The following is a 24,496-nucleotide window of genomic DNA, read 5'->3' as shown; positions in this document are numbered from 1 at the left end:
AGACACACTGATTATTTTTTTTATTAATATCGGAATTTTTAGTGCTGCTCAGTTATATTACTTTTTAACTAAAATAATATATTATAAATAAACAATTAACATTAAAAATTTTGTTATTGTTAAAAAAATTATTAATGTGTCCTATACTGAGAAAAAAAAGTTGCTGTTTCAAAAAAATATTAGTTGATTCAACTAAATGTAGCGGTCACGGACTGTCGAGCAAATATTTGTTAACTCAACTAAATATTTGTTAATTCAAACAAATAACATGTTTTAAATTACAAGATTTTGTTAATCTAAATGTATAAATATTCGAACTAAATAATCATTACGAACTAAACGCATTTAGTCAAGTTAACAACTTTTTTTCTCAGTGTAATTACTAATGTATACCTATAACGAGTCCTATAACGTATATTACAATACTCCCTAACCATTTACTATGTCATTTTACATTTAGTAATAGCATATGTATTTAACAATGTAAATTTTGGAAAAACGGTTCATCCTCCATTTAAATTATTACTGTTTTAAAATATTTAGAAAAAGCATTTAGAATTTATTATTAATTATTACAAAGAGAAACAAAAAACATATTATATAATAATTTTTAAAGCATTATGTAATAATTTATTGATACCTGTGTACAAATATATTTATATACAGATTTTAGATTATTTTAGATTTAAAGTTTAGATTTTGAATACATATAAGAAAAATAAATTTTTTAAATACTTTAAAAAAAATATATATATACAAAGTTTTAAATATTATCTTAATTTAAATATTAACTTAATTAGTTTTGAATTATACATATATTGTATAATTTTTATGCATTTTTGAAAATAAAACCGATTCAATAGGTATAGGACTTATACACATACGATTTACGTGTGACTGACACATCACTACATTCTACTACATCAATATTGCCACACACATGTATGATTCAAATTTGTATAGAATTGAGTATCTAATTGTAAGTCTAATTCTATAAGGAACTCGACGGTGTTTGTTCACATGAACTACATTTTTGTAAGTACACTTGATATAAAGTTTTTATATCATACAAATGTTATCATGATATTGATAACTCTAGATGCCATATTGGATAAGAAATAATAAGTCTCAGTTCCAAAATTTTTTCCGTTCTTGATATAAGTTCCACCTCACAGATACATATTAATACATATACTTTAATTCTAGAAAAGAATTATTAGTAATATTCTGGGGTTCATTTTTAAATCTGTAAAAAAAGAAAAAAGAAATTGCGATACAAAAATTATTGCGATTAGTCGGTAAAACAAATGGCTTCTTCTATAGAATTCTCTTAAATTATCAGAATTTACCAAAGTATTGTAGGATACACATTGCAAAATTTCTTGCTTCTACACGTTTTTTCTATCGAATAAATGTTATCTTTCCAAAAAGAAAGTTCAGTTTCAGAGTTTGCGAACAATATGCTACACAGAGGATCATATTTTATCGCAAGAAATTTCAAGCATCAAACTCATAAATCACGATAGGAGACATTAAAAAAAAATCAGTTGTCCAGCTTTATAAGTTACGGGAATTTCGAAAATATTGACATTACAATTCCCAGCTTGCGTCGCATCCATCACATATCACTTACCATACTTTGCCCTTGGAAGCCACATATCCGACCCACGAGTCGGTGGTATCTTCCAGACATTAAAGCGCGGAAGTACATCATGGGAAATTCAAGAACTTGCATCAAGTCGTTATTGATCGTGAGAACATGGAATTTTTGATAGTTTGCAGCATGCTCGTACTTCTCTGTCTACTGTTACACAATAACGCAGGCAGGAGTATATTACAAGATTGCATGTAACAAGAGCCGTTAATATAAAGTATGATTTATTTTTCTCTTTAATAAATAATAAAGCGTATCGTGTATTTGAATTGTCTGCAAGTTCTGTAAAATGTCTGGAAGATAAATAAGCTTGTATAAATGACTCGGATAATAGAAGATGGAAAGATTAAAGAACGTATAACAATTCTTCTTACGACACTTATTTATGACAAAAAATCGCGCGAAATATAAAGCATTGTCCCTTTTATGTTTCCAACCATTTTTGTTCTGCTAATATCACCATCACTATACCAGTACAAAAATAAAATCATATTTTTAAATCGGGTTATCGCAGGACACCAAGCAAGAAATTTCTTTGAGTTATGAATGAATATATAACGTATATTACTCGTATTTCTGTAAAAGGCGGCAAATACAATCTCAATAAGAATCGTATTAATCAAGCCAACAACCCTCGCGAGATTTCCGCGGAAGAAAGGGGGTCATTCGCGGGATAAGACACGAATTCTCTTAAATTATCATCGACAGCGGCACGCCACAACGCGTTTTACGATCCATAGATGAAATATACCGTACTGCAAACCGTCCTCGTCCTCCGAGAATGAGTAGGTAGGAATCGAAGAGTATGGAGTCGTAAAAGGAAAGTACATACCAAGTATGCGTGGATACGCACAGCAGGGTATATAGACCGTGGTGTACGATAATGTTATCGTATATTTTATGGCGTGTTTCGCATGGCTCGATCGCGTCCATGTGATAACTTCGCTAAGCTCATTGAAAACTTTACGACAGGCATTTCTCGCGATCTCGCGTGACTACGACTCTCGGATACATCATACCAGTCACGATACGATCGGTTACACCCTGAAATTTACAAACACTTTGGTTACTTAACGCTGAAAAAAGGTGCAGATAACATGAATTTGATGATGCAGTCGCGCACTTGTGTGAACGAAGCTCTTCTTTTTGCACGATTCAATAAACTCGAAATAATAGGTCTGTTTACGTTGCTTGAACAAAAAGTGCAAGAAACGCAAACAGACCTATTATTTCAAGTTTATTGAATCTTTGCTCTTTTTCTCTCTTCGTTAGAATTTATCTTGTTTTAAGTGAAAAAATTTGGGATGTATTCAAGCAACGCAAACATTGCAGATATTTAAACAAAAAATTAATTACGTATAAGCATTTTTAGATAGTATGAGACTTTTCATATGATGTTTTGGATTTGTTCAATTTATACAGTGAGAGCAAAAAGTATTCGTACAAGGAAATTTTTTATAAAAAAAGTCTTATTTGTAAAAAATAAACATTACTTAGCAATTTTATACGATGAACATATTCTGTTCTAACATAAACGAACGAGCTTTGCACAAATACCTGATTCTAGAAGCTAAATATCCCGACTATACGAATACTTTTTGAGCATCCAAACAATAGAACTTTTAATTTTTGCTTATTTTTCAGATGATATAATTTCTATAATTAATACACATCTTTTTGGTATATATAGTTTTAAGAAACATACAGTCTATTTTATTCTTTATGAATAAATTGTTAATTACCTAGCAAGAAATAAACGTCAATTAAACGTTGAATCGACATCGAATTGGTATTGAAATCATCGTATCGATATCGATTCGACATCAATTTGATGTCTCATTTCTCGCTGAATAATATTTACTTTTAAAAAATAAGGTTTTTTAAAAAAATATTTTCTCTGCACGAATACTTTTTGCACTCACTGTATATACATTTGATTCTGTAATATGGGCTTAGTATTTCTTATTTTACATAAATAATGGATCCCGCACTAATTATATATGTAGGAAATTGAGTCCAGTGAAATGAGTTTGTTTTCATGTCGTAACTTATAATGTGGCGAACAAAAAATGTAAAAAACGAAAGAATCGGTAATGGACAGTTCTTGAGTTATGGTGTATTAAAAGTGTAAAAGAGAGCACCTTTCACCGGCACTCAATATTTTCCATATAATTAGACTCCGCACTAATTACATGGAAAATTGAGTCCTGGTGAAATGAGTTCGTTTTCATATACGAGTATGTTGTAGCGTATGATGTGGTGAATGAAGGATGTGATGAACATAAGACTCAATAATGAATAATTCTTGAGCTATCGAGTCAAAGATGTTTTGTTTTATTATACCTTTGATGCATTTCAACACTGAGAGAAAAGATTTTGTTATAGGAACAAATCAAGGGAAAGCAAATGTGATATTTGTTTTTAAAAAATCGATTTGTTATGATTGCAAATTAATTCGTCAATGTAACAAATAATCAATAGTATTGCTAGTAAATAAGAGGCTCATATATATATAAAAGTCGTAGACGGTTGCAGGGTCTCAAATCGTAAGAAATTGATTAATCCTAGTCAAGTATTCTCCCTATATTTGACTGTGCTTGGTCGGTTTCCTACAACTTAAGACTCCACGATCATCTACGAATTCTATGTAAACGAGCTAAAGTCTATCCAAAAGATAGGTCAGATTCTATATAGTTTGTTTCTGTTACTAATAATTGGTTGGTATAGCAGACTAGCAGCAATCACAACAACATAATTTGTTGTTACATATTTACCGATCACCGGTTAAAGGTACTGGTGGCTTGCTAAATTAACAAAATCCTTTCTCTCAGTGAATAAGCTCAAGAACTATCCATTACTGAGCCGTCTTTTACATTTTTTGTTCGCTTATACATTAAAAGCTACAACATATGTACATGAAAACGAACTCATTTCACCAGGATCCAATTTTGCATATAATTAGTGTGGAATCTAATTATGTGGAAAATTGGATCCCGGTGAAATAAATTTGTTTCCATATATATTGCATGTTATAACGTTGCGAACAAAAAGTGTAATAGACAAAAGATTATGAATAGTATGTCTTGAGCTCATTGAGAGATATCAAAGGTGTAAAACAGAGCATCTTTGACACACTACTAGCTCAAGAACTATTCATTAAGTCTTTGTCTATTATATTTTATGTTTGTCACATTATTTAAGCTACAACATATAAGAACAAAAATTTAATTTATCAGTATTCTAATGCCCTATATAATTAGTCCTTTCGTTTTTTTTTTGAATGCTAAATTATAAATACCGTCTTCGAATTCGATCAATATTAGTAAAAATTATTTTATTATATACGCTTGATAAATATGCTTAGCACGATCGTATGAGTTTTGATATAAAATAATCAGACAGACAGTATTAAGGAAAGAGAATACGGTGAATTATTCAAAGTCGGGCGGTTTGTTTTCAATATTAAATATGCAGTGAGAATAACGGCTGCTATCGTATAATGCAACGTGCGAGGAACCGATACTTAGCAGGTAACTTGTGGAGATACTTCGAGCATCAAAGTCAGTCCAGTCACGAACAACTTGGCGGGTAACTTTGCTAATAACTTATGCGTGCGGTACGAAAACAAAGCAACACGTGCCGTGGTCGAGTTTGTAAAGTTTAAACGAGTCATTTTCCAGAAAAACATTTATACACTTGAAAAAGCTATATTATCATATCACGTTACTAAAATAAATACGATATAAATATACGCAAAGAAGGATTTTACTGAAGCATCTAAAAATTTAGCCAGATACAGATCTGAAAATAATTTTAGTATTAAAATAATTATGTATAGGATGTATACAATAAGCAATGCTGCAAAAAGTTTTGATATTCTAGCAATCGCAGTTTGAGCGCTCTGCGATTATTTTAATAATCTAACAAAATTATTTTCTGTGTATTTAGCTAAAATTTTAGATATTTTAGCAAAATTGTTCTTTCCGTGTATACAAAATATTAACAATATATTATAATAATTTATAGACTTTTAATTTAGATGTGGTTCCGTTTTATTCGATATGTATAAATAATGTATTGGCCAGTTAGCTTATGAGACGTGATGTAGTCCTTGCTTTATCACAATATTATTTCATGCAGCTCGATATTAAGACTGCTTTCAAGGTTCGCTGAAAGTGTTATACATAGGTGACACATAACGAAGGCGCGGTTCGTCGCTCGGAAGAAAATTCTCTCCGGAATAACTCGGCGCGAATCGAACCCGTGGCTGTGTTAGCGACTGAGGTAAAGAGGGAAAGAGGATTGAATTTCACTCCCGCTTCGAAAGGGTGGTTTCGAGGTCGAGGACTGTCGACCGACCCCAGCCGATCAATATAGCTACAGGTGTCCGAAAGTACCAGTACTAGATGGTTTTTATTCTTGAAAAAGATATCGATGATGTACACATTTTTGAATTTTCCTTCGAACGTTTTGTTCAACTCTCTTATTTTTGATTTATTAATCAAATAATTGGAAAAATAATCCAATTATTTGATTAATAAATCGAAAATTAACAATTATATATATAAATAATAATTTTAATGATTATATTATTTAATCGGTTTAGAATCTTTTTCTTAATTTAAAATATCAATAAATTAATATATCAGTGTTTATAAAGATTTTAAATAAATAAAAAAAATTTTTTTTTAAATCTAATTAGACAGAGAGGATTGACGTTTAAGGATTGACGTTTATTTAAATATAATAGAACTATTATCTTGAAATTATCAAAAAAATTTCAAGAACCTCGATTACTGATGCAATATTATCAATGAGTTACTTCAGTTATTTGAGTTACATTGTTTTCCTCAGGTAATAATAAAAGTAGAAGGAGCAAATAAATTTCAGATCTGCTCGTTTATAGATTGCTCTAGCTATAGGTATTCGAAGTGATGAACGCGAACTCATCCTATCCTACGTGTATTTCGCTTACTCATTTTGTACAAGCTTGTATGAAGAGCGTAAATTTCGGGTCTACAGCAAAAATGAATTTAATGGAAGTTTATTATTGTATTTTGATATCGACATTAATTTGTCGTAAAAATAGCGATTTTTAATTCATTTAGATGTGTCATGTTAAATTTGGATAATTTACTCTATCCTAATACTCCAAAAATTATTTTTTTTATCACTATCAAATAGAACATTTTATTTTTGTAAAAATAAATTAATTTGACTAATTAGATATTATGCTACTAATAATTATAGACTTACAATTATATTTGAAAATTATAAGTACGCAAAAGTATCGAAGTGTGTCGTAATCAAATATCGGCGCAGTTATCTATTATAAATAAAAGTTTTAAAAACAGTTTCTTTTTTTAATTATAAGTTTTCTCTTACATATTATTATCAGTTCTTATTCTTGAATACTGATTTATAGAGGAAAGGCCCCTATTATGAGATATCGAGTTGATTTTAGATAAATGCTAGAAGTCTATGGGCAGAATTTAAAAAAATAATAGGTTATTTTGAATGAAATTTAATAAACTTTAAGATGACGTTATATAAAATTTAATTCAAATTCCATTTTTTTTGAAAATTAAAAAAATGTAAAAAGTGAGCAAATCGCAAAGTCAAAAAATTATGCTCCTAATATGAGATGCCCCGAGAAATTGATAGTAAAACGCAAAGTATATCAGTATTGCAATTAAAAAACTTTATTTTATGTTTCTAAAATGCAAACAAACACAGCCAGCGTGTGTAAAAAATGAGCATGCGATAGATTATACCCAGAACTCGTCTTCAGGTAGTTGGAATCAAGCGTCGCAGAAATAGGCACTCGATGTTCATTCCGGTCATCCTTTTTATTATTGTACAATAACATTTACTCTTTAGCAACGATTTTCACTATAACATAAGAGCATGGGTTATTTCATAGTAAAAATACCCTGGATATCTCATATTACGATTTCCATCTCTTATGGTTTTACGATCATTAAATCTAACTTCTGTAATTAAACAATTCAACATATCCCGTATTTTTCTATTAGTACGACCTTACTCTATCACTATATGAAGAATTTATTGCCAAATATTTATTTATTTTAAATAATAAACAAGATTTAAAAGCCATCTCAATGGAACTTGAAGACATCCAAATTCTAAAATCTTTTGTTACAATGACTACAGGCATGATCTAATAATGAATTTTCTACTAAATAGTTTTCAATCCAAGAACAATAAATTCATGGTGGAACCAATATATAGCGTTTATTAGTTTAGCAGAAACGCCGTTATCTCATATTAGGCGCCTATCTCATAATAGAGGGCTTTCCTCTATTAATTATTAATACTGACTTATGTAATTTTAACGACTTTTGCCTTCGATTTGTCTTCGAATAAACAGAAAATTGTATGCTTATAAGGACCATTCGAAAATACAAGACTGAGGTGGCAGTCTCTCATATTTTTATCCTTCAATCATCCGGAAAAGAGGGTTCTTTTATCTCTGCTCTTCATGTAGAAAGTGGTTTGAAAAAGCATATATTGTCTTACCAAACAACTACTTGTATACTAGACTTTCTTACCACCTTGATATGTTTTTCTTAGGATGCAATAAACATGACTGTTCTATTGAATATGTTTGATCTTCGTGTGATGCTTGCAAATCTAGGTATAATCTGACTCGAAAATTACGAAATTAACATTTTTAGTTTGCAAAAGAGTTAAGTTACTTAAGAACCCATTTTTCAGCTATTTTTTGTGTGTTCATACATTTCTCTTATTATTTCTCTTAATTTTTATAAAATTAATGAACATGTAACATTTACGTTTACACCTTTAATTCGAATAAACTGCTGCTTAAAGAATTTACGAGGTACATTCATGTGAAAATGCATTATCTGCACGCATATATTTTACAAGAGAAATCTCTTGGGCGGTAGTTCGTTGAAAAGTTTTCTTTGGCCGTCTTCCGCTCTCTGTGTGATTTAGGAGTGCTAATAGTCACATAAATATCATTTTCTAAGTTGACTAGAGAAGAAAGAGGAGAGGAATAGATAACGTTCTCTAAACGAACTGCTGCGCAAGTAAGATTTAGGTCGGCCATTCTCTTTTTACTCGACAATCAGTGGCGACATAAATGTGCCCAATTTACAATTGAACGCGTAATCGCACATTGCATTGTAATTAATCAATGTCGTTAATGGCACATCGGTACATTTTCGGAGATAAGGCTCGTCGTCTGTGCGTATCGATCGACGCTCTGAGGAGAATAAGTAATCATCATGCGCCTTGAAATGCGAAACTAGGGCACTCGCTGGCCTTGTTACATCCTGCGAAACAATGCTGTTGACAATAACGCACCTTCCACATTAAAGCAGATCCAGTATACTACACGCTACAGTAAAATAGTTGTGTAATAATCGTAAAATAACTGCGTAATAACCGTAAAGTTATTATCCACAGAAGCTTCAAATATGATTTATATATATTGTATAATAATATAATAATGTTGATGCTTGCAATTTAATTCAACTTGAGATATTGTACTTTAATAATACAATATTAATACTTTCAGAGAAAAAAAGAATGTAGAAATCAGAAAAACTTTAAGCTTTTTTAAATTGATGTAATTGATTAGATTTTTGTTTCTGAAAAATTTTATTAATCTAAACAAGTTAACATAATGTTTCATAATTATAAATAAAATATCCAGATTATTTATTACTGTGATTTATAAATTTACTGTATCTTTAGTTACAAAATGTTTCTTAGGCAAAAATATATTATAGTTAAGATAAGTTGAAAATTATAGAAAAATGAAAATAATAATTTCAAATTGTTAGTTTTAGCTGCAAAATTTAAAAACAGAAATGGATCGAAATATCTTCATTTATTTCGCACTGAAATATTATATATTGCAGATAAATTATGGTAATGTAAGAGATGGTAAAATATAATTAGGATAACTCCGGTATATACGCCGCACCTATCAAAAACTTAATTTATTAAGTATTATTTACTATGTTTAAAATAAACAAACTATATCAGTAAAAACTTTGTACTGTCTACTACTATGAAAAAAATATTAGAAATCCGAAATATTTAGTTTTCGTATTAAAAAATAAACTTTTTGAAATCTTGCATTTTTGCTATATATAGATAATAGGTGGGATATATGTATATAAAAAATGCAAGGGTTTCAACAAACTAAACAAAGAATAAACTAACGAAAGCAAAGCACTTGTATTTTGCTATACATTCCTCTACACGTATGTATCACGAAATAACCACTAGGTCTTTTACACGCCTTACAGTAATCATTTTATGTAGATTATAATTTATGATGATGCTACTTGTTACACACACAGTGACAAATCGATTCAACTCACAATAATTTCATTAATATTAACAGTAAGAAGCTGAAATTATAACTCAATACAATATAACATAAAGGGATGTAACAGAGTAGTTGCGAGAAAATTATCCCTACTCCTTCTATTTTTTCTGACTTCCGCGGCGTAAATCCCAGCGCAGCGTGTATATCGGAGTTACCCTATACTAACAATTAATTGAATAATAACGAATAATAACAAATAATTAATAACCTTTAGAATATATGATAATTCGTATTGGGCACAAATTGGCAGAATTAAAGTTATACATAGCAAAAACTTCGATAAAAAAAAAGAACGACTATTAATAAAAATTCCAATAAAACCATAGAACTATTCTGCCACATATTCTGATTTTACACAGATATCGATATATTGCACTTTTATTTCTGACAAGTTATTGAAGGTACTGTTTAATCTTTTTAAGCACCTCGTTTTAATGCTTACGAGAAGCGCGAACCACAGCCACTTGTTTCTTCTCATTTCATTTGCTATTCGTTTTAATACCACGCGCAATAACCGCTCGGTGTCACGATAATTGCATTTTTATTCGATTTCATCCTGGCTCCTGACGGGTAATTGACGTTCTAAGAACCGACTCGTCGCGGACAACGGAGTGCGAATGGATGGAAGCGAGAGAAGAAATGCATGATCGTATATGTCCCGGATCGAGAAACTGGGTCAACCGGTGACCTTCTTGCGGTAAATAACCAGGACGATGCACACCCAGCACGGAAATTACCTGTAGTAATTTTCAGGGATGGCCTAACGACAAGTGCGAACTCTGCACAAACCATAATTTCCGCAAATTTAATAAAGAACACGCGGCGAAGCCAAATATGAGAATGCATAGCATAAAATGTTAATTTATACTAAATGAGTATTACAAATTTAAAAAAATATAATTTTACTTTAGAATACTAATCATAATTTTTAATGTCGTTATTAATAATGAAGTAAAAGAAATTTTATGCATCTGTAAAAAGTAATTATTTTTAAATGAGAAGTGAAAGAGAGATTGTTCATTAATTTGATTTTGGTATAATGTCAATGTCTTTAAAAAGTTGTGAAATATTTAAAAATAAGTAAATTTATTAGTATACCTTCCTAAAATTTATATAAAATGTTTAAATTATATATATGTATATATATATTTTTTATACGGAGAACTATATTAAATTATATTAATAATTATTTAACGAATTATGCTATGACGTCATAAGCGTTTTTATGGATCGGACCGCTTATTTCTAACTTTATGAAGTGACGAAAGTTACATCATCTCATCAGATACCAAATGTCAGAGATCGCAACTTGCGATGCCTCCCGGTAATTTACATAGAATTAATTCGAGAATATCATGGATCAGCGCGATGGTGCTACTGATGCTGGAGCTCGCTAGAGCGTTTTCCTACGACCTCATAAATTCACCATGTACAGTAAGCTGAGGAAATTTACAAGTTTAAGATATTCGGCGGGACAAAGATTTGCCCAACCACTCGACAATGCGTTTTATGACGACGAATGATAAATGACGGCTGTTTCCTTACAAGAGTTGCATCCGCGATATACTATTCACGTTCGCGTTAAGACCGTAAATCTTGCACAAATTGGTCCTTTGTTCAAGAATTAATGTTAAAGACATTTGTATGAATGCAAAATATGTGCGTGCAATAATTGTTAATAGTAGCTTCATAATCGCAGTTGCCTAATTTTTCTTGTTGATGACGTCCAGAGCAAGATCTTATCTTTTCAGTATACCCGTAGCAACGATTTTTTCTCTTTTTTTTTTTAATCATACGCTTTGCATGCAAATAATCGTTATAATTTTGCTTTTCAATGCAGCGTTTCTTTCGAAATCAACATGCCATTGTGCTGAGAAAATAAAGTTTCACTTGACGTAATCTCATAATCACTAACAAGCATTCAGAAAATGTGACAGACATTTTTTAAATTGTGTATCTCGAACGTGAATGTGTGAATTATTTATCTTAATAACAAATATTCTACACCAAATTAGAAAAAAACGTAAATAATTGAAGCTAATTTACATAAATTAATTAAATATTATACATATTTTTAAAGAGAATATTGACTCGAATTATGTATACACCTTGTTATATTAATATTAATAACCTTATGAATAATTCTATTTTTTGTTTCTGAATTTGATACCAATATATTAAATTTATCGTAATGAAGAACTTTATGCTAATCTGTAATTTCAATAATACTTAATTCAATGAGTCTATAAAGTAGTATTCATTATGTCATTTAGTTTTGCGCTCTTCTAGATATAATCCGATTAAAAACGTAATCAATTTCGCTTACCAAGAATGAGGTATTTGCGGCGATCGAAAAAAAAAATGCATACGACGGACTCGACACGAATTGGCTTCAATGACAAAAAGCGAATTCAATAACATCAGAGAACAAAAAAACTGAATCTTTTCAACACATAAATTTAGTAACAAAACGTAAACGCCTTGAAAAGACGTTAAAGAGATGTGCTGCGTACGTCACTAACTACAATCTATATAAATCCGAGATTTACTTATTCATGACACTCATTCGCTTCTCAGTTACGAGGTACGTTAACGTAAACTACGAGGGCGACCTCATTAAACTGCAAGCGCACGCGATTACGATTTGTCTCGCATCTATCAGATTCCTTTGAGCAACTTATCTTAAAAAAGTTAAATTACTTCACGACACGGCAACCAGTACAATCTCGAAAGAGGATTGCGAACGTCGGGTCATTAATTATGTGCTTCATCCGCATTGGTTTTTCGTCAAGATGTAAATTACATCCTCCATGTACAAGAGAAGAAATAGGGACCATATAACATTCTGCATTAAACTTTATGAATTTTTTTCGAAACCGGTAATTCCCATGTTCATTTACCTCGATAAGAAGAAAAGTTACCAAATTTTAAAGCGCAATAATGATTCATACGAAATGTTAAGATTGTGGTTTGCAACTCTTTTAATTTAAAGAGCATTCATGCAAAGAATTAAAAATATCGTTGCTTTACAAAAAAGTCTTAAATGTAATATTAGTTTATTTATTTCTCAAGAAAATTACTCTGTTTTAAAATTAAGTTGTCACTATATTTTATTTGTATTTTCTACAATGTAATTATATCAGATAATAGTCGCATCGTATCATCATATGTAATATGACGGTGGGATGGCACTGCAGTTTCTCTTTCTCTCTCGCTGAACATTTATTATTTATTAATCTTCATTAGTAGCGGATATAAAGCGTATATAAAGCATCGTGCAATACAAAGTAATTATACTGTGAAACGCGAGCGCGTAATAAACAACGATGCGGTGCAAAAATTGATGTGAGGGCACTTGCAATTTGCCGAATATCGCTGCGAACGAATATTCGCTACTGCAAAAGAAGACCATCTATACTGCTTTTTTTTTATTCGTCAACGCGTATGCGCGATATCTCGCTTTTCAAGTGGCGTTTCGAGTATTAAAGCGTGTATAAACCAATTATGAAATCATGATTGCGCCAATTGTTGCCAATAGAATACGACAAAAACTCGACAGAGTACGGAGATCTATCGTTCAACCTTTAGAATATCGGTTCTTGCTATTATTAAAGCTCTTGTAACATTCTCGTTTTTCTTTCTGTACCTTTCGTCTCTTAAAATAATTAATAAAATTGCATTTTATACCGTGTAGGATGAAAGACTAAAAATGCTATTAAAAGATTTCGATAAGATAAAATAGGCAGCAATAAACACAAGTTAATTATTACAGTACAAGTTTCGCATAGTGAATGTAGGGAGGTTGTTACGGGGTAGTTTTGCAAACAGGCTGCGTATAAAACTGTCAAATTAACTCTTTGACTGCGCGTTTGCATTATAGTGACGTTATACGCGTTGGTACCCTATCCGTTTTATGCACGAATAAAACCACACAATCCGAGCGTAAGCCGGAACGTGGCAACTCGATGACATACGATAAAAAGAGAATTTCGAGACGTGCAGTTGACATACTTTCTTTGTAGGATAATCGCTGGAGCGTTCCGAGGATAGGCATGCAAATCGATACACGTTTCCATTTTCATCCGACATACATAAACTTTTGAGATGTACAACACAAATCTGTATCTCATACATCTAATAATAAAAATCGAAATATTCTAAAATATTTATTAAACTAGTTCGTAAATTGCTTTTTTTATAAGATCGTTCATTATAGAAATTAAATATCGGGAAAAATCTACAGTTACAAAGTTTTAAATTAATTTTGAGTATGTTCATAAGCTTAAAGTGTGTTTTAAACTTTAAAAGCTATAGAGATTTGTCGAATAACGTGAAGTTGTCTTAATTCATTTTTGCAGTTAAAATAAATTTCAGATAATTCTCATGGTTTCATGAAATTTTTCGACGTTCTAATCATTCCGGTTAAAACTTGAAAACTTATTATTTATTACTTTATCGTGAAACATTTCCTTATTCAGAAAATGTATTAGTATTAGTCTCACATTATAATTAAACCTACACTAAGGGGGAAGATAGAACATGGTTATCGTTATTGTCCACCCACAGAGGAAATCACATATAGTGCAAACTGTATTACCACAACATTATTACACGTAAAATTTCTTGTTATCCGGCACAACTTTAATTAACTCCTACACGCAATCAAAACTGATACTTCGCTCAAAAGGATAGCCATAACCGTGCGCAACATATCATCAACCTACGAAGATCCGAGAAAACCGCAAATGCTTGAATTTTTCATGTGTTCGTCCACCGCAAGAGATAGAGCGGCAGAGGAACAAAAGGGTGCAAGGGCCAATGTATGGTTTATTAAGGGTTAGACGAGCAACACGAACATGTGCTGCCTGTTCCTCGCAATGTCCATTCTTTTAGAAGAGTTGCGTGAGACAATGTTGCTCTGAAGCGATCGCAAGTTTACTAAAAAAAAAGATGAACAGAAAAAATAGTACGCATTAGGTGTTATAGTTGCCTTTTTTGTACCAATCAATAGCACGACAAAGAATGAACGAAATTGAGCAGTGAACAAAAAAGCGAAAGCGACTGTCAGCTTTTGACGACACAAATCAAATTAATACGCATCCACACTCGTAGCTCTAAGCGCTAGTCTTTTGATAAACTCGATTACACGCGTCTTTCAGCGCCTTGCGTTGTTGCATGTAGCAACTGATTAAGTATAGTCTAATTTTTTAGCGACACTCGCGAAAAGGAGTGTACTCGAATATCATCAAATTTATTGAATTTTGCGATGCTACTGTAGCTTATGGTTGAGAGCACGTATTTGGAATACATCTTATTATAATTTGATTTGTAGTATACACAAAACGTGCTCGCTTGAAATTGGCGGATGTTCTGGGCAGTTATGCTAGTTGCGATCGAAATCCGTGTGCGGAATAAATTTTCTTTCGATCTTATTGCATTCATTACTTTTAAAGAATGAATGTAGAATCTAATAAAATTTTCGAACAAAAAATAAGATTTATGTATAACGTTATATTTCTTTTTTATATATATAGTTTCTTAATTTTTTTATTTATCTTTTTATTTTTATGTGCGTCAACTAAGGATTCTTTAAAACGTTTTTATGAGTCTTAAAAAGCATCCATATATTAAGCTTTGATATATTTTATACTTAAAAGTATGGTACATTTAAAAAATAAAAGGTCAGTGTTCATAATCGAGTCTTGTATTTAAGACTCTTTTAAGTACAATCTTAAAATGTCACGAACTAATCGGGAGATCGCGTATTAGCATTTAATTACATAAGACGGTCTTAAAATAAGAATCGACTATGAATATCGGCCTGAGATTCTTATTAACATCAAATTATTAATATTCTTATAAGATCTTATTAGCATCAGTTAATATTAATATTTTTATAAGATCTTATATTAGTATCAATATTATTAAATTGCCTATCAATTTAATATTATAGCTCTAGTTAACATTTAATATTGGGTTTGTTTTCTGCTTCTGCACTGGGACCGCACTAGAACTGAACTGAACCGAACTAGTGCAAGCCAGAACTGATGAGTGTAAGCGTGTAGGTAAGGAATAGAAAACGTTCTAGTGTAAGATAAAAATGGCGTCCCATGTTCCCACAATTCCAATAGTACAATTCTCTTCCTTTCGATACGAGAATCGAATGTAAAACGGTAAGTATATGGACAAGACTATTCTTGACCTAAAAGACTTTAGAATGTGTATATTTTAATGCATGGCATTAAAAATGCAGACATACAAGTGAAAACCGTCACAATTTATTAGTTAAAAATTTCTAACTATTGAGTATCAAATTTGTAAGGTTAGAAAATCTTATGCTGTATATATATATATAATGCATAATAATTAATAATATAATACTGAATGTTTTAACAAGCAATAATTTCTGTTTATTCATTTATAACATAAATAGTAATATATATATTTTTTTATATATGTATGTGTATATATATATAATATACGTATATATATTATAAAAAATATATTTCAACTTCTGTTATAAATAAGTGGAAATCGTTGCTTATAAAATGTTGTGGTATAATTATTACACATTAACATGACATTTTCTAACCTTACAAATTTGATGCTCAATAGTTACGAGTTTCAGCTAATTGTGACGATTTTAATTTGTATGTATGCATTTTTAATGTATTGAAATGTAAATATAAGTCTTTTAGATCGAGAAAAGTTTTTATTTCCATATACTTACCGTTTTATTAGTTGTGGACTCTTTAACTTGTCACCATTTGCTATGCGTCATTTACGCGAGATCTGTTTTCTGTAGCTGAACTAGTGCACACCGGTGCTTGTACTGCTTACACTGATTCAAGACCTAGTGCAGCCAGTTTGGTGAACTCGTGCACTGAGTTCTATCGCACTAGAACAAAAAACACCGTCGCTGACGTCATTTTGGGTACAGAAAACGCTTTAGTGTACACTTTTTGAACTAGTGCAACCAGTGCAGGAATAGAAAACAAACCTATTATTATACATCAAGGCTGCGTTCAGAATTATCATCTGGGTGCACCCAGATGTTCTTTTATCTTTGTTTAACATTCGTGAACAACAAGGATAAAACGATATCTGAGTGCATTCGGACGACAATTCTGAACGTAGTCCAGTTCATAATTGCGTTTGAAGACTAAAGAAGATTTCGGCGCGCTATTTGCAAAATTGGAGACATATAAATTCACACTGTGAAATATTTGAGCACCAAGATCCGTTTTGGCCGAAAATAGGATTTCTCATACTTAACTTTTCTTCACTATTTTGAAATATTTTATATAATAACGTATATAAGAGTTATAAAATCTGTAAATCAAATACATCTATACAATTAAGAATAATATAAATTACGACTTAATATGAATAAAATTGAATTAATTTACAAGAAGGGCTATATTAGAGTCTAGCAAGATAACGTATGCTATATAATAATAATGCTTTATTAAATTCTATATAAACACCGTATTCATCGAGTTGGAAAAAGGTCGAAACGTTCGTTTGAATACTGTTTATTACATTAATTGAAATACATTTACTGCAGTAAAATATGATTTAGAAAACGGTTCTGATTATACATGAACTAGGATTTATTCCAAGTAGGTTTATTTCAACTTTTTGAAGCTTAAAACTGGGATATTTCAAATGCTAAACAAGTTATATGACAAGTTAAATAAAACCGAGTCAAAAGTTATACCGAATTGTTGCGTTCGTCCTTTCTAAACGATGTATTTGTGTGGGAAATGACTATGGGACTGATTGTATTTTGAACGGTGACACCAACCTTTGATCTTCTTCTGTTCAGAAGAGCTTAAAAAACGAGAACCATCCGATGTGAAATTCGCAGCATTATTTGTTATTTGATCGACCTCGTTTTATATAAATCGCACTTTCTACTTTTTCAGAAATATACTTTAGCATTATTATTGTTGCAGCTTTCGAGGAAACTCAATCGCTATGTCAAACGAGTTGTCGAGTTTTCTTGCTTATATAGATGTTTCTTTGAAAAATATTTTATGAAAGGAATGGAAATAAGTATGAATGGCTATAACTAACATATTTTTTAATTACAAATTATAATTTGTTCTCTTTACACAGATATTTATAAATTTACACACCATTTATATATTTATATATATATATAAATTAGTCTCATTTAATTCCTTTTTTGAGCATTATTACATAAATATTATAGTAGTTTGCTATAATTTTATACGTCAGTCCGATATTAAAGAAAATAGATATTATGAAATTGTCTCTGAAATGGACTTTACTATTTGCTTCATTCTCTTGTATTAAATTCTCCAGTGGCAATTTCTTTCTCATCCATCTTTAAGAATCCGCTATTTGCGTTCGTGTAGTATTTACACGAGCAAAGTAACAGTTTTATGCGTGAATATAATCGTGCAACTCCGTTTAACTTTCAAAGTTATATATGGAAAAATTATAAAGAAGTTCTGCAAGAATTTAATATTTCCATTGCGCGTTTGGAGCAATTTGCAGATTCAAGAGTTTTTGTTGAACTCTCAAATGCGCGATCGTAAATAAGAAAGGCTTGCGCCTCTCAAATAAGTCATGTGTGTCGACACTTCGTTTCCGGGTGCAGTAATAGAGCCCCCGACGGAAATCTGGAAAGTGCCGGGAGATATTTCGACGATCTTTTATATTCCCACGTTAACGTAAAAATGCTCCATACTCGGACTTGCTTTGCGGGTCGATGGGAAAATTCTATATATGGCACGTAAAATTGCGCGTTGTAATACCGGGAGATGCGGGAATGTGCGAGCTCGTGAGTTTGAATCGCGATTCGGAAGCCAATTTGCGAAATGAGAAAAGGCGCCGCGGCAATATTACCTTTGTGAAGATACACGCGCCTGCTTTGTGGGCATCTCACTAACGGTTGTGCTCTGTGTTACGTTGAATTTATTGGTTCTCGATGGCTGTGTAGTGGCCACGTTAACATCGCTTATTGAAGCCGCTGTTGGCTTACCAATATCGAAACCACCGCTGCTTCAAAAATTCGGTCACGATAGCTGTGCGATTTTCATTTTAACATACCTCAGGTGAGCAGCTGCTTCTGCTTTAATTTGTGCTTGAAATTAAAAGCTTGAAATTATAAGATGTAATTTTAATTGACAATATGAAATATTATTATCTGCCAAAACATATTAATTGATTTTCTCACATATATCTCAATTTATTTTATATGTCTATTCATTAATTAACGTTATTGTTTTACGGCCGTTTATGGACGAGCAAATGTAAAATTAAAAATTATGAACGCAAATTAAATGTGCGAGAGAAAAGACTTTAGCTCTCACCACAAACACATGCGTCCAATCTCGGCTATTATTCAACAATTGCAAAATGCGGTTTTGCTGATTTTTTTTAATTCATCGACGGTCATTTTCACATGATGCATGGAAAATGACGTTTTAATTAAATGTGCGGAAACGTAATTTTTCAACGAAAATAGCATTTGCGTTTTGCGGTATATAATATCAGATATTCATTATCTAAATTTTGTTCATCTAAAATTATTTGAATTGAAGTATAATGGAAGAACTTTCAAACAATACTTCTCGAATGTCATTTACGAAAGAGCGAACCAGATGCCTGAAAGACGCAAGTCATTATACCTATATTGCAGGAGTCTATCCGCAAGAATCTCTCCGAGTCTGTATCGGAATTGATATTGCGTTATCGTGTATTTCCTTGATATATATTCTCTCGTGACTACTCAAATTTGCTTCGTTTATTGATAGATTCTCGAGGAATAATCGATCGAGAAAGTAAAGAGAGAAATCGTTATTTCAGAATAAATATGAACGGAAGGCGATATACAGATTAAAATAATATCGTTATAATAATTTGTGTTACGTTAGTTAGATATGACACTCCTTGTATTTAGACTGTAGGTTCATACAAAATCACGTAAAGAAGTTCCGCTTCTTATATCGTCGCAATAAGGACAATAAGGCATAATAGAATATCGCTGGAAACAAGAAAAGTTTCGTACAACTACAGGATGCTTAAATATATAAACTCTAAACTCTTTATGTCATGTGTCTAAAAAAGAGAATCAGTTTAAGCAACCGTATTCATGATGTAAATCTAGATTATTTGAAAAAGACAATTTTAAACAATTTTTGTAATAAAATGTTTAAATATTCGTTAAAAACATTCAAATGTTCAAAAATGTTTTAATGTTTGTTACTTGTTCTATTGATTGTTTAATATTATTAAATAATAAAATTTTTCCTATCATAAAAACTAAAAGTGTTTCTAGACTTGTGTTCAAATTAACTTTTTTTAAAATTTAGTCGATGGGAATATGTGGGAATATTCTAAAATATTTGACACTTATTCATTTACATCTTGTATACGTATAGTGGAAATGTTACAATACTCCGGATATATTTCGATTTAGTGTTGAAACATAATTTCTCATGGAACATTGAAAACAATTATTTCTACAATAATTATTCTGTGTTTTCGAGATATACGACAATTACAGCGCAAATATAAACTCTCTTTATACATTCGATGGTAATAAACAAATTGTAATCAAGTGTGTATGTTTGAATGACAAAACGTATATTTATTATATTAATCGAAATGCAACATTGAATACATTGTACTATACATATACAACTATATCTACAAAATCCTTTCAAAAGGTGCATTACTCGTGTCAGCGCTAATTGCACAAACCGCCGCGTTTACAGTCGCAAAGTATTGCAACCACTGCCTTGATAGACCTAACGTCGGATTTGGGAATGCTAACCTGTTACTCAAATGCAATTAAAGGTTTCCAATTTAGAGAAGATTAACAGGTTTAAATCAAGCGAATTCGATCGCACGATAAGAAAAGCGTAAAATACGTAGCGCGGCGCAGATGGAACGGCTGGTTCCCAGCTGTGTGAAGGACGACTAGCATTGAGCTCCGAGTTCAACTCTGGTTCGCTTGTTACGCGTGTAACTTAATTACGTATCGTATACTCGTGCTCAGCCGAGACTGACATGAAACAAATCTCCACTCTAATCTGCGACCGAGGCAACCTGTTACTTAGCACAGAACTCGCCAACTTATATCAAGTTGGCGCGGCCCGACCGACCACGGAAACCACCAAGCATCATCCATCACTCGTCATCTATTACCTCATTAACTTCCAGAAAGCAAACAGCTGCATTTCGCAGTAAATCGATCGTTATCAAATTCTGGCAATCTCAAGGCACAAAATTATGATTTATTGTCATCAGTTGCTTGATTACGGTTAATTAAAAGAACATCTAAAATTTAATTAAAAGCATGTTTATGATGGCGGAACTTATATTTTTTTTTCAAAGAAGCTGTTCAATTTGCGGATTATCTCCGTGTCTTGATACATCGTTAAATGCCAACGTTGCATGTTTATGAAACGTTGGCATTTAACGATGTATAAAGATACGGAAATAATCCGCAAATCACGTGGTTTCTTTGAAAAAAAAACTCCCGTAGAAGCTTAAAAGTATAATTTATTTTATTCATTATACTCTCATAAAATGGAAATTACAAAATTACAGAAAGTTGTCTAAAGATCTATGAACTTTCTAGTTTCCTATTTTTTCGTTAAAAATAAATTTTATACGTAAGGATTAAACAGGAATAAATTTATAAATGTGTGTGTGACATTTTATAAATGATTTTTTATTTTTATAGTAATGATGTTCGTTGTGGTGCGTTGCACGTAGGATTTTTTAATACATTATTTTCTCTCTTCGAAATATACTAAAAGTGCGCAAAAATTACAAAATGGCCGTCAAGGTTAAAAGTATATATTAGACGGACAAATCATTGAATTTTTCTTGCAATTAACTTTCTCTTAGACCGATCGCCATTGTTGATGCTCATATTTTCTGGTATAAGCTTAAACCTATACTACTATCATCACAAGTTATAACGAGTTCGCACCTGAATATTGATCATCGAAATATACTACGTGCCTCGCCACCTTTACACAGATTATGCACTATCTCTCGGGTCACGTTCGCTATCAAATTTTGTACGCATATCTTCACCTTATAATTTCGTAATCAATCAGTATGCAAAAACCATTGACGAAAGCATGATTTAGAGTAAGAGTTTGTATTTTAGACACTTTATTGCTCGCATACGTCACGTCTGCTCTTAGGTATGAGTACGTCCTCACCCCCATTTGTTACCCGACTATGTTCTTACAGATTTCTAACATTCCTAGTGTGCTTATATCCTTAAATTGACCGCCGAAAGCAGAGTGGCAATAGTTAAATCATTTTGCCATATACACAGAGCGCACATATCCCGCATTTCTGTGCAGATTGATCGCGATCGCTCGTTTCTAAAGACGTTGCTACAACACCAACCTGTTACTTGTCGGCAGCGCGAGCTTCTAAGAGGAGGGTAGGGGTTTCGTGTACGATCCCTCGAGCGCGCTCTTCGGCTCCCTTTCTCACGGATGCACGTGCTCTCCGGTATTATCTTGACACAGGTAGCAGCGCCCACTTTTTCCCCTCTGATAAGACACGATCCGACAGACGTGCACGCCGGAAGTGCCCGAGAGAGAAGAGGAAAGAGAGAGGAAACCGACGTCCTGAACGAGCAATATCAAGTTCAGCTTACGTGCAGAGGAAAAAAAAAAGAGACAAATTACCGCGACATCCCCTAGAAAGCGACCGTATCGTCGGGCAGGCAGCCCGGCTTGCACTGCCCGGGTCTACCGTTTCTCCCACCGGAGAACCGCCACCACTGTACCTCACTCCCCCCGCCTTCCTCCCTCTTTTCCACCTTCCTGTCAGTGTGCCGCGACAACCCCCTGCACTAGCCACGTTCTACAGCGAACAAACGCGTCCTCCCCCGAAAAAGCTCACCTCTCAACCCCACCTGACGCCACTCCGTTCGCTCTCCTCTTCGTGTCCCTTATCCTAGAGCTCCTCGACGAGCAGCTCAGAGCGCAAACTCGCGCCCCTTACCCTCTTCGAGAGTTGGAGGCAAGAAGCCTTCGCCTCACGACCGGCGGTTGCAGGACGAAGGACAAGACGAAGACACTGTACCCGGACAAGCATACGTCATCCATGCGTATGTCGATCTCGACTACTGCATAATCGTCTTGCATCGTGTTTTGAGAAAGATTATGTATCGTGTTGATCTGACTGGGTGGTGAATGAATATGAATGTTCGCTGTCAGCTCAATAGCAAGAATGCGGGAGGAGAAGTCGACACTTTTACACAAAAGGGATGTGAAGAAAAAAGGGAAAGAGCCAATAAAAAGGCGAATCCTTTTATATCTATTTTTAAATGTAAATTGTCGTCGTAAAAGCTACTTATATTTCTTGAGCTCAGATTTTCACCTTGAAAATGAATACTTGGATACGACAAATTTAGATCTAATAGCATACGTGTATATAAATATTTTTCTTGAACATAACAAATGTTTTTGAACATTAAAATATATAAGTAATTTTGTGTCATGCAATTAATTATATTTCTAATTCTTGTTCTCTTACTAATTTAGACTTTCGTAATTAAAAGTTAACTTATGTTTCACATACTTGCGTTATATTGCGCGACTTTAAGCGGTTGACCACAGATGTTCGCTGAGGGATGAGTGAGAAATAGGTGGTGGATATAAACCTGCGTTATCACTTAATCCAAGGTTCAGGAATATGAAATGATACCGAGTTGCAACGGAATACGCAAATAGATGCGACATGCATAGTAAAGCGGAAACAAATCGAAGTACCGAATCGTGAAATTTTGACAGAGTTATGTTGGTGCACTGAATCATATACATTATTCCTGGAGCTGTATGCAAGTCGCGTATCTAAATAAACAACGTAGCTTCGTTGTCGATATGTTTAATCGGAAACGCTGGAAATCGAATTGCATCACTGAATCTTAACTTCGTTCACGATTAATTGCGACATGTTGTATTCACGTTACATAATTCGAAATGAGAAATCGTAATGCTCTTAAAGCGTCGCTCATAAATATCTCTTCAGGACGTAACAAGATAAATCTGTTGCTGCGCAACGTAATCGTACAGAAAACTGCATATCCCAGAGAACAAAGATGAGCGCTTAAAGAAGCTTAGACCTATCACTAAGGAAGATCTCATATCAGAGAGATTAACTGATGAAGAATAAGCTTTGACAAATTTGTACTTGTAAAAACTTTGGCGAGACTAATCTTCTTTTTTATCATTTTTAGTTGATATCTTAACAGCTTTAATATATAATAAATTTAATTCTTTAAAATTCTCTGGGGTTCAGAAATTATCGCTCTGATATTTTCACAAATAAGGACAAATTGGACTCCAAATTGACTTTGAATATATCAAGGAATTCCATTCCTGAGGTAAGACCGAAGGTATTTCCTATATATATGCCCCACGTGTTCGCGACACCCTCATTAG

General features: G+C 32.5%; 1 protein-coding gene across 1 annotated transcript in view; it reads right to left on the bottom strand.

Annotated features, from left to right (window-relative positions):
* Fife (regulating synaptic membrane exocytosis protein fife) overlaps positions 1-22,669 on the bottom strand; it is a 182,279-nt gene extending 159,610 nt beyond the window's left edge. The window contains exon 1 of the mRNA XM_018507283.1: positions 22,449-22,669. The gene's annotated coding sequence lies outside the window, so the exon portion shown is untranslated. The remainder of the gene's footprint in view (positions 1-22,448) is intronic.
* Between the last annotated feature and the right edge of the window lie 1,827 nt (positions 22,670-24,496).

This window comes from Trachymyrmex cornetzi, unplaced genomic scaffold (assembly GCF_001594075.2).
Source record: "Trachymyrmex cornetzi isolate Tcor2-1 unplaced genomic scaffold, Tcor1.1 scaffold230, whole genome shotgun sequence".
Lineage (NCBI taxonomy): Eukaryota > Metazoa > Arthropoda > Insecta > Hymenoptera > Formicidae > Trachymyrmex > Trachymyrmex cornetzi.
Note: the sequence above shows the minus strand (reverse complement) of the source record. Positions and strands in the feature narration are given on the sequence as shown.